Raw genomic sequence first — 12,484 nt, forward strand, 5'->3', positions numbered from 1 at the left:
AAGCCCTGGCAGAGAGCTCCACGTCCATCTGTCTGCGTTACTGGCCCAAAGTGGGGATGGGCGGAGCGGGATGCAGCTCAGGGCTGCTGCAGCACTTAATTCATGTGATTGTACCGTGTGTAGTGCATAGAAAATAGAGTTCACAGCACTGCTTTTAAGTAGCGATTATAAAGCTGTACGAGGGGAGGAGCAAATGATTAACAGAGAAAGGCCTTTGAGGGGGCAGCAAAGGATAGCCAGAGACCCCAGTCTTCAAAGGTACTAAGGCAGACCACTGGCAGGGGAAGTAATTCAGAGCAGCTTTCTCATGAGCACACCTGGAAATTTTAAACAGAATACAAAGCACGTGCTTGAAGGCATCAGAGAACTAACAAGAGAGTGATGGGCTAGAGCCCAGAGGGGACGGCAGTCCAGGAAAATCAGCTGGTGTTGAAGACTCTGGCTTCCCCTCACTACTGGCTGACTTCTAAGACCATAGCTGAGAGACTGAATGCTATTCTGGGCGGAGATAAGGCCTTAGAGTCCAGAGTTCGGCAAGGGAGGAGTCTGGTGGGTGTCTTTTTCTTTGGATCGGGGCTTTAAAGCACTGCATCCCAGGAGCAGGTGGTAGAGGACCCTTCCGAGTACTCCAGGTCGGCTGAGCTGGCTCAGTCTCTCTGTGTCAGGAAATTTTCCTCTGAGTAGCCCCGTGCGGGCTACTGGCAAAGAAAGATAGGATAATCCTAGGCCTCACAGTTTTTCTACAAATGATTTTATGAATTCATAGTCAAAAATAGCCCAGCACATAAGGCAACATGAATGGAAATAAGGACAAATAACAGTGAAGAGAAACAGACCTACAAGATTCCAGCTATTGTGTTTTTCTGCTTAAATTCTTTTATTGGTACATTTTAGGTGTACAATACAGTTACATTTCTCATTGGGTGCTTGTACCTGTACATAATGCATCTCAGTTCTTATTTTTTCCCCTTTCCCTGCCTCCCTTCACCCCCTCCACCCTCCCCTATTTACATAGATTTCCTTTCCATTTTTTTTCTTTTCTCATAATTTTAACTTTCCCTTCTTTCCTTTCCCCTTCCCCTCCCACTTCCCCTACCCCTTTGGACCTTTTCTTTCTACTTCAAATTATCAATTATTTGTTTTAATCATTTTAATCCTTATTTACACTTTCAATTTCTCATACTAGAGAAACTATTCAGCATTTACACATGTGTGTCCTATTTATTTCACTTAAGAGGATGGCCTCAGTATGCATCCATTTAGCTATAAATGTCTCTAGTTTCTGGTTCTTTATGGCTGAGTAGTATTCCATTTTATAAAAAAAAATAAAACCCACATCTTCTTTATCCAGTTTCCAGTCGATGGGTATTTGGGCTGTTTCCAATCCTTAGCTATTACAAATTGTGCCGCTATAAACATGGGTGCACATATATCACTGTGGTATGATTCTTTTATTTCTTTGGGGAAGATACCCAGCAGGGGAATAGCTGGGTCAAATGGGACCTCTATCCCTAGTTCTTTGAGGTATCTCCACACTGACTTCCACAGTGGTTGCACCAGTCTGCACTCCCACCAACAATGGAGAAGGGCTCTTTCTCCCCACACCCCCACCAGCATTTGTTATTGGTTGATTTCTTGATAGCAGCCATTCTTTCTGGTGTGAGATGGAATCTCAGTGTTGTTTTCATCTGCATCTCTCAAATGACCGGTGATGTTGAACATTTTTTCATATGTTTATTTACTGCTTTTACTTCTTTTTCTGAGAAATGTGTGTTCATTTCAGATGCCCATTTTTGAATTGGGTCTTTAAATTTGGGGAGTCTGATTTTTTAAAGTTCTTTATATATTCCAGATAGTAGTACTTTGTCTGACTTTCTATTGTTTTTACCAGGCAGACTTTGTAGTAAAGATATAAACAAGATTGAGAATCTCAGCAGAGAAATTGACCACAAAATAATGAAATAACTGCCAACTCTAACTAATGAAAGCATTCAATAAGAGCCAAGGTAAGGGTATGTTCAGATAGTTTAATCACTATCTGACTGTCACTGCACGAAATATCAAGGCAAAATTCTTCCTCGGGTAAAAGAAAAATTATCCCAGATAGAGTTCACAGCTGTAGGAAGAAAAGAGGACCACTGAAAGAAGTAGACATGTAGGCAAAGGCAAATAACTTTTGACTACTTAAACCCAAATGAATCTTTTGTGGGATATGAAATATAGAAAGAATTGAAATATTCAACAATGGTGGCTCTGAGTTGGAAACAGGTGACACTGAGAAAGTATTACAAGAACACTGCATTATGTAAAAAATCAAACAAACCAACAAAAGCTGAAAATCCCTGCCTTGGTCCATTTTCTGCTGCTATTGCGAAACCCAACTCACTGGGCCCTGAATCTGGAGGCAGAAAGTGGGAAAGCACGGCGCCAGTACCTGCGGGCGTCCAGCGAGGGCTGCTCGCGCGCCGGGGGCCGAGGGGTGAGAAGGCTCTTCGGGGCTGTGCCTCTTCTGACGGCCCCTGGGCCCCACGCGCCCACTGTCACCAGAGCCGCACCTCCAGCGGCACCGGCGTGGGAAGTGGGGGTTATTTTCCAGCACGTTCATCTTGGAGGACGCACACAGACCTCCGCGATGTCAGCTACAGAGCGGCCTTTGAGAAGTCGAGGGTTGTGTCAAAAACTGAAGATAACCACTGGAAAGACGCTAGAAAGAATATAATATAAAGTCAGCTTTCAAGCTAGCAGCAGGCTATCTTCCTTTTTTCTAGGACTCTTCCCTAGGAAGTTTATTTGAAACTCAAAGAGAAACATACAAGTTCGCTCACTGTAATAATATTTATGATTTTTTAAAATGGGGATCAACTATTCAGCAAAGGAGAATGTCTACTGGTGTGACACTGTATTACACAGTCATTTTAAATGATGCCTTCAAATAATATTCAATGACAATGAGGAAATAACAATAAGTGAAAATAACAGAAATAAACATGGTCAGAGAATACAATGACGTGATTCTTAAAGTATATGCACAGAAAAGACACTAGAAAAATAAAATATAGCTATAGGTAGTGATAAAATTCCAAGTGATCTTATTTTCTTCTGTTTAACTGATTTTCTATCTTAAGTATATAGTACTTTATAATCAGAAAAAAGTCTTTTAAAGAAGGCAATAAACTAATATTTTTCCTTTAAAAATAAAAAGAGTTAATCTCTGCATATTATATAAAAGAAAACTCAGTTGGAAGGCAAGAAATTATAGATTTTTCTCTTATTGTCTTTATCTCTTTGAATAAATTATTTAATATTACCTGTATCTTTTTACCTAAGCACCTCCCCTTACAGGTAAGTACTTCTCTCTGTTTAGATAGTCGGTTGATTGTCTAGTAGCCAGTGCATTCATTGACTTTTATTTCTACTTACTTCTTATACTTTAAGGGAACATCAAAAATAAAATATTGGGGCGGGGATTTAACTCAATGGCAATGTGCCTGCCTTGCAAGCTCAAGGTCCTGAGTTCGATCCCTGGTAGCAAAAAAATAAAAAAATAAAATATTCATTGGGATATTGAGATTCTGTGAGCTTTTCTTTCGAACCCTTGTTACAGCTGCTTTAACATGGTTGGTGTGGTACTTTTTCCTTTTCGGTCCTGGCTTGGCCTGGCTGGCTCCACAATAACCTCCAGGAGGTTAAATGCAGCCTTCCGTCCCATCTGTCAATCACCATGGCAGAGTTCGGTCTTGGAACCTGGCAGTGTCATTCACTGTACACAGCCATCCGTGGCTTGGACATGAAGTCATCCTGGAAGAAGAGACAGTGCATGCGGAACCCTGGACTGGTGCCTGGGCTGTAGGAGGGAGAAACAGCATTGGTTTCTTCTGGTGCTAAAGTCTTCCCCATCTCCAATCTGTTTCAAGTTTATGTCCAGGGAGGGCTACTGAAGATTATGAGCAAGATAGTGTGGCTGGCGTGGCTCTGGGAACTTCAGTCTCCTAGATCACTGTCCCCTCCCTCAGTTCCCCTAATCGATAATGTTTTTCAAAGTCTATCCTCTGAAGTTAGATGTGTATAGATATAATGCTAATTAAGAGCAATGTACATCACAATGGGCATTCTGTCCTCATGGTTCCTGAAGCAACTTTTTGTAGCGACGTGATGTCTACAGCAGTTCACATGGCTTTTCCCAGGGAGGAGACACCACTCCGAGCAGGGAGGTGGAGGTCGGCTGTGTGCTGCCCAGATCTAGCAATACTGCAGGGACCCGGCCTCATGGGCACCGTTGGGCTTGCCCGAAGGCCTGCCCAGGAGGAGTGCCAAAATGCCTCGGATGCCACAGGCCCATTTCTCCACCTTCCAACAAAGGATTCATGGGTAACCACGAAAACCTCTGCAAAAAGACTGCAAATATTTCATTAAAAGGAAAGGGGAGTGAAGGTCTCACTTGAGCTCCTCTGAGATTTATGTTTGTTGAACTTATATGGCAAATCCGTGAGACAGGCACTATTTGACCTGGGAATGGAATGGTTTCCTGGGAGACATGGGTATATGGGGAGAAGGAGTAGGCCCCGCAGGCAGGGATGATAGGAAAGGGCATGGACTCCTCCTTGGGTCGAGGAGAGAGAGAAGGTTGTAGAAGCAGAACTGTGCTCCATTAAAATACCTACAGAACATGGTGCAAGCATCACGGATGGCACACACACACACACACACACACACACACAGCAGAGGAACACAAGGAGCTGGCTCTCCCCCATTTTGCCATAGGCCACCTCACAATTTTGTCACCAAGATCAGTGTAGCAAGTTGGGGCGCTGCCCATAGAGAGATGTGATGGCTTCAGTGGGAGGTGATCAGAGCCAGCCCAAGCATGCAGGGCATGTGCCCAGGGAGCCACCACAACCCACAGGGGGACACTTCCCCCACAGAGCCAGCTTACTGGAGGGCATGAGAGGCATCCCCCAGGGAGAAGCTGAGATGCATGATGAGGACTCTGCACAGAATGGAGGCCACTGAGGGGAAGACAGGCCAAGGAGCATCAGTGAGAGACAATAAAACTCGAGTCATGACTCATACTGTGACCCCATTAGACACAGGGGCTGGCAAAGCTAAAGGAAATGCAGGCTACAGGAGTACATCTCAGGCTGTAATTATCAGCCTATTTATTTCCACTGCTGACAGGGACAGGAGCACAGTAATTGGGGCAGACTTGTGCAAAGACAGACTATGTTGCACTGTATTCCGCATTTTATAGGGCATGCTTACAACCAGATGAACTCTGGAACAGACTACGGCTCGTTACTTTTGACAGGTTGGCCAGAAAGCCTGGATCGCCAAGTGATTCATCACCGTTTATACCCAGATCATAAATCTTTATTTTCCAAAGCCATACTTTGGATTTGGGGCAGATTGCAGTGTTTATTCTTTTTGGATGGCACTCAGAAGAATGGCCTCTTGATGTCTTTCCTTACGGATTTTATCATTTCTTCAAGAATGATCTTACTCGTTTGTGACTTGTTTCCCACCCACCTGAAGAATCCAGTTGCTGTAGCTGTGGAAAGGATTTTCACAAATCAGTTTTCAGATACCTCTGGGACGGTTCTATTTTCTTAAACTCCTGCTAAACTGCCTGTAGTTCATGGGTTCATCTATTCTATGAACTGTGCCTAAAACTAAAATAAACTTTCTGAAATTGCTACGGCAGTGAAAGACTATTTCTTAAATTCTTACTTTTTTAAGAAATTATTTTAAGACCATAAACAAAAAAGCACAAATGAAAAGAACTTTATCACTTAACAGGTACCACACTTTTCCCAGAAATATAATGAGGCTCATTTAATCCTCCAGAAAACCCTGCCAGGTGATCATGGCTGCAGCAGCAAGACTGTTTCCTCCACAGCTGTACACCTCAGAGTCCTGAGCATTGGCAGACAGAAACCCATTGGCTGCAGGCTGTTCCAGGGAGAGCTTGCTGACAGGGTGTCAGTCAGACAGCCCAGCAACCACAACAAGGGCATTCTGAGTGGAACACCATGGGAATTCTCAGCAGGATGCCATGGGAAGTCTTTGCAGGACCACATGGGCATTCTGACCAGGACCCCATGGGCATCCTCACCAGGACCCCATGGGCATTCTGACTAGGACCACATGGGCATTCCAACCAGGACCACATGAACATTCTTTCCTCCCCTCCTTTAAGTTCATTGGCCCATTTTAGGTATAAAACACAGTTACATTCATCATTTGGATCTTGTACCATTACATGAGTATCTTGGTCCTTATTTTTTCCCCATTCCCCTGCCCTCCCTTCACCCCCTCTACCCTTCCCTATTTGCAAAGATTTTGTTTCCATTTTTTTCCTTTTCTCATATTTTTTCTTTTCCCTTCTTTCCTTTCTCCTACCCCTCCCACTTCCCCTACTCCTTTAGACCTTTACATCCTATTACACAATATCAATTATACATTTTTGAAAATTACAGTATCAAGATCTAGGAGACATTACCACAGATTTTACAGAATTTAAAAGGATATAGAAAGCATATTGCAAAAATCTATTTTGAAATAAATTTGACAACTTCTAAGAAGTAACTTAGAAGACAAATTAATGAGACTAACTCTGGAGGAAATATAAAATTTGAATAGCACCTATTAAAGAAAGTACATTCCTAGCTTGAAAACCTACCTATATGACAACTGCAGGCTCATATCCACTTTAACTGATAAATTATATCAAACAATTAAAGCAGAAAAAAGAAGGAACACTTCTCCCCTCATTTTAGGAACTCAACATTGTGCTGATCCTAAAACTGGATAAAGATAATAGAAGATAAAAGTATGAACATAGATAGAAATTTGTTTAACGAAACAAACTATGAGAAGTCAGATCTGGCAGTATGTAGAAAGCAGTTTTGTTATAGGGATGGCAGTGTTGGTTCAGCATTGGAAGATCCACCCCCAAAAGTCATCATTTTAACAGAGGAAAGGAAAAAGCCATATGATCCTGTCACTAGTTGGAGAAAGAGTATTGGACTAAATTCCACAGCTGTTCATGGTAAAAGCTATCAGGAGACTGGAAGTAGAATAGAACCTTCTCAACAGATTAAAGCCATGTACTCCATACTTCCAGTGAGAATGCATTATATGAATGGAGAAGATACAATGCTTTCTCCTTAAGGTGGGGAACAAGGGCAGATATGCTTATTCTTCATCTGTCCATTAAATTTTGAAACATAGGCCCAAACCAAAATAAAATGACACAATTAGGATAGGATTGGCAAGGTAGGAGCAAAATCTTTATATATAGATGAAATGATCACCTACAGAGAAAATACTAAGAAATCTCTAGGAGCCCTGAGAACTTGTATTTGAATTTAGCAGGATTAGAAAACACAAGGTATATATAAAAATTCAGGTCTATGTATACTTGCTATAAATGAAGAATTGGATATTGAAATTTAGAAGTTATGTAGGAGTACAAAGGACCTAGAAAAGTTAAAAAAAAAACAAAACCAGTGTTGGAAGACATTTAGTACCTAATTTTAAGACTTCTTCTAAAGCTACAGTAATCAAGGCAGTGTTAGTATAAGGAAGGACATATAGATCATTGGAATAAAACAGAGAATCTAGAAATAGAACCACTCATATATGGTCCACTGAGTTTTGAAAGATTACTTAACATTAACATTTTATAGTATATAAACTCAATTCAAGAGCCAAGGAAAAGATAGTGTTTTCAGCCAATGGCACTAGAACACCTGGTATCTGTATATAAAACATTAACCTCAACCCTTTATTTCCATACATAAAAATAACTTGAAAGGATCTATGAACCTAAATATGAAAGCCTAAAAGTATAAAACTTTAAGAAGAAATTATAAGGGAAAATGTTTATGAATTTAGGGTAAGAACTTCCTAAGATACAAAAAACATGATGTATAAAAGAAAAAAATTGATAAATGAGATTCCACCAAAATTTAGAACTTTAAATGACATCATTAAAATGAAAAGTAGTTCTTAAAAAGACCATATTTACAATACATATAACCTATGACCAGAATATATAAAGAACTCTTACAGCTCATTAATAGACAACCCAATTAAAAAGTAGACACAAGAGGATGATAAATAGCCAGTATAGCACAAGGAAAGGTGTGCAACACTAGAATCAGAAAAATACTAATCATGAACAATAACAAGATTGAATTATATACTCATTAGGGAGATGAAGTTAAAAGTTTTAAAAGCCTCGTCATGACTTTTTCGTTTTGTTGAATTCTCCCCTTTTGCATTTAATTTGTCATGCCCAATGGATTCATTCTGCTGGGCTTCCTGGGTTTGTGATCTTCATTGTCTTTTCCTAGGATATTGTCTAAAATTTTTTGGAGTGCTGGTTTGGTATTCATGAAGTTCCTGAGGTGCTCTTTATCATGAAAGTATCTTATTTCTCCATCAATTTTGAAAGATAGTTTTGCAGGGTACATCAATCCGGGTTGGAGGCTGTTTTCCTTTAGGGCTTGAAATACATCACTCCAAGCTCTTCTTGCCTTAAGGGCTTGCATTGAGAAGTCTGTTGTGATTCTGATGGGCTTTCCTTTGTATGTGATTTGTTTTTTTTCTCTCACTGCTTGTAGAACTTTGTTCTTCTGTTGGGTTTCTGGAATCCTAACTATTATATGTCTATTTGTAGAGTTTTTTTGATCAAGGCTAGTTGGAGTCCTATACGCCTCACTTATTTGTATGTCAAGTTCTTTTCCCCTGCTTGGGAAGTTTTCTGCCATCACTTCTGTGAACAGCTTTTTTATGTCATCCGCACTCTCTCCTCTTTCTTCATTGATTCCAATCAGTCTTATGTTATTCTTCTTCGCATCATCTAGTAACTGCTGGATTGATTTTTCATGGTCCCTTACAATTTTGAAGCAATTTTTCTTTTCCTGGTCACTAATTGCAATCTTATCTTCTATATCTGAAATTCTGTCCTCACATTGGTTCATTCTGCTGTGCAGACTTTCGATAGAGTTTTTAATCTCCTGGAAATCTGTTTGCATCTGTTTTATGGATTCCATTTGTTTCCTATGTTGGGATTCCATCATGCTCCTCAGATCCTCTATTTTTTATGTGTCCTCTCTAGATTTATTAATCATGTCTTGAACTATGGGCACAATCTTTGCTGTTATCTGAGAAATTATTTCTGATTTCATTTTGTCCAGATCCTCTTTTGTTGCCAGTTCAGGGAGTCCAGATAGTTGAGTATCAGATTGTTCCATCTCGTTTCCCTTTGGGGTTGCTGTAAGTGATCTGGAAGTTTGCTTTTGAGGCTTGTTTATGTGTCTTCTCATTTCCACGGGTGGGGGGGTGCTTCTGGCACCCACGCGGTTCACCTTCTGTGCCCTAGGAGCATGGAATGGCGGTGGGGGAGCCTCTTCCTGGATGCTGGGATTGCCTCACCTTCTCTGCCCTAGGAGCATGGAATGGACCCCATGGACATTCTGACCAGGACCACACTGGCATTCTGACCAGGACCCCATGGGCATTCTGACCAGGACCCCATGTGCATTCTGACCAGGACCCCATGTGCACAAGGGGGGGGGTGCTTCTGGTGCCCACGTGGCTCACCTTCTGTGCCCTAGGAGCGTGGAATGGCCCCCATGGACATTCTGACCAGGACTCCATGTGCATTCTGACCAGGACCACATGAGCATTCTGACAAGGACCCCATGCGCATTCTGACCAGAACCACACTGGCATTCTGACCAGGACCTCGTGGGCATTCTGAGTAGGACCCCATGGGCATTCTGACCAGGACACCATGGGCGTTCTGACCAGGACCCCATGGGCATTCTGACCAGGATCGCATGGACAACAAACCTTCCTCTCCCATTCTATTCCCTCCCAAGCCCATTCCTGCCCCAATGCTGCAGGCCACAGCTGTGAAAATGTGATCAAGGGACACGTAGGCTTTCTCCAAAAACCTTCACTCCATGAGAAACATTGGTCCTGGAAGATTCTTGCCTCTTCTTCTTGAGGGACTCTGTGACTTTGTCACCCTTGGATAGACATTTGGCTCTTACAACTCTCCTTTCCATTCCAAATCATATGATGATAACAAAACCCATACAGATCCATTGCGTCATTTAGGGGATTATGAAGGCCAGTACTCCAAGATGCAATATGGTGTAGATTGCTGTGAAGGGTATCTGGTTTAAAGATAAGAAAAGGCAGGAGTCCAGGCAGCAACAGGGAAAAAGTATTAAGTAAATCCTCCCTAGCCTAGATTTGCTTCCCCTACTGAAGTGCTAGACAGTGAGTGCTAGTCCCAAAACTCAGACAGGGAGCTCCTCAGTTCAGCTGCGATACCCCAGTTCACTCACCCTCAGTGGCTATGTCAATCCTATTGTAAGGAACAGCAAGTGTGAGCAGTGTGTTCCACAGCGCACAGTGCCTAATGGAGAAGGGCTTGAAGCCAGGTCTGACTGCAAGGCCCAGGCTCTGCTGTGCCACATTGATTCCAGGCAAGACACAGCTGCACACAACTCTGTGTGCTTGGTTGTGAACAACTTAAGCTCAAGAGATGCTGCCTTTGCTTAGTACCTAAGACTTTATCAGTAGGATTACTTAAGTGACAACTGCCATCGAACTCAGCACTAAGTCCGGTGGACAGAAGGGAACCTACATATCCTGTATTTTAAAATTCATACGTTAAAAGTCATTGCAGGGGCCGGAGATTTAGCTTAGTGGTTCCAGCGCCTGCCTCGCAAGCACAAGGTCCCGAATTCAATCCCTGGTACCCCCCTAAAAAAAGTCATTCCAGTGCTGGACATGGTGGCACACATACGTAATCCCAGCTACTTCAGAGGCAGGAGGATCTCAAATCTGAGGATTGCCTGGGCCACTGCAAGGAGGCCTTGTCTCAGAATAAAAATTTTTTAAATGACTGAGGATGCAGTTCAGTGGTAGAGTGCAGTGTAGCGTTTACAAAGCTGTGTTCAATTCCCAGGAAGGAAGGGGAGGCAGTGGTCATTGCATCATTTCACAAAAACATGGCAGGGTGGGGGAAAACAGTAACTCGAGTGGGCACGTCCAGGACGGAGTCCCGCCTCATCACTAGAGCCGCACGATGTCGTGCCCTGCTCTGGGATGATGAGAAGGCCCTCGCCCCCACGCTTCTGCTCATGTTCCACAGCCCAAATCGCGGGACCCCCACTGAACACCTGCCAGGACTCCTGCACACCATCAAGGTCACGGGAAACTGGGGAACACTGGGAACCAGCGGCCACTGACAGGACCTGGGAAACTAGGTGTGGTCGGGAAAAGGCTGAGGAAGCAGAATTCGGCTCCCGGGAAAGGCCCAGGCCAGCTGCCTGGCCTAGGAAAACACCCCAGGATGCCAGCACGGCACTGACGGACAGGGAGGTGGTGAAGGGCCCACAGGACCCCCCTACTCCAGCCGTGCAACTTCACTATAATCTAAAACTGTCCCAAAGCACAATGAGTACTTTCATTTCTCTTTCTCATAAGTGACAACAGTAAGCTCTGTACAAACTTGTTTTGCTATAGCTGTCACCTGGTAAACACCTGTGACCACAGGCTGACCCGTACGGGCCTGTGTCTTGTCCGTCAAATGGTTAACGACTCCATAACTGTTTGTACCTCTTTTCTTCTGCGAGGCCCTCATGCTATTTTCAGCCTCTAAGCACAGACCTCGAGCAGGAACACCTCCCTCATTCCCAAAGCCCCTCTCCATTGCTTCAGGGAAAACTCCACCAGCGCAGATGCGGTCTCCAGCTGCAGAGCGGCCGGAGGGCCGAGGTCAGTCAGCAAGTCAAAGGCGCCAGGCTGCGCTGAGCCTCCCCTGGAGGTCTGGTTTCTCTGCCGAGTTACCCTTTCTGACCCCCGTTTCCAGCGGGCGGTTAATATCTGCTGAATTCAAGGGGTCGGGGGCTCTGCTCAGACGGATGGTGCGGTGATGGCCTCACCGAGCCTGTGGACACTGTGTGCATGGAAACACCTGCTCTGGAGCAAGCTCCAGATCTCCTGGCCTTCGCTTTTCTGAGACAGGGTCTCCCCGTGTGCCTCCATCATCCTGCTGGCCCAAGACCAGGCTGCTCGATCTCTTCTCCCCAGACTCGCTCTGCGCCCCTCATCCTGCCTGCCAGACCTGGAACGCGTCTGTTGGGGGAACCCTAAAATGCCCCACACACTGACTACAGCAGCCACCATGACCTCTGGCCCCTAATCCTGGGCTTTGGGAAACAGGCCCATGAGCCCCTGTCAGTCCCAGTTATTCTTTTTTCCAGGAGTGTGGACAACCAAGAAATACCTGTCTGAACTTTGTCCAAAGTTGGTTTTCACTCAAATGACTGCCAAGCAGCAGAGTCCTGGAAATATCCACAATCTCAGGAGAGTTATCAAAATCTTATAAATCACTCGGAAAGGTAAAGGCTTTCCCGTTTTCAGAAGCTCATCTTCCCTCACACAGTCCTCCCTGGCTAGT

The 12,484-nt window shown here is 43.7% G+C and overlaps 1 long non-coding RNA gene across 2 annotated transcripts in view; it reads right to left on the minus strand.

Moving 5' to 3' along the window:
* Positions 1–366: 366 nt before the first annotated feature.
* Positions 367–12,484, minus strand: part of LOC101702839 (uncharacterized) — a 34,212-nt gene continuing 22,094 nt past the window's right edge. For both annotated transcript variants that reach the window (XR_015449586.1, XR_015449587.1), the window contains one exon: positions 367–2,704. This is a non-coding gene — a long non-coding RNA (uncharacterized LOC101702839). The remainder of the gene's footprint in view (positions 2,705–12,484) is intronic.

Source organism: Heterocephalus glaber, unplaced genomic scaffold (assembly GCF_053883595.1).
Source record: "Heterocephalus glaber isolate CG9 unplaced genomic scaffold, H.glaber_assembly_v1.0 deba00000738, whole genome shotgun sequence".
Classification (NCBI taxonomy): domain Eukaryota; kingdom Metazoa; phylum Chordata; class Mammalia; order Rodentia; family Bathyergidae; genus Heterocephalus; species Heterocephalus glaber.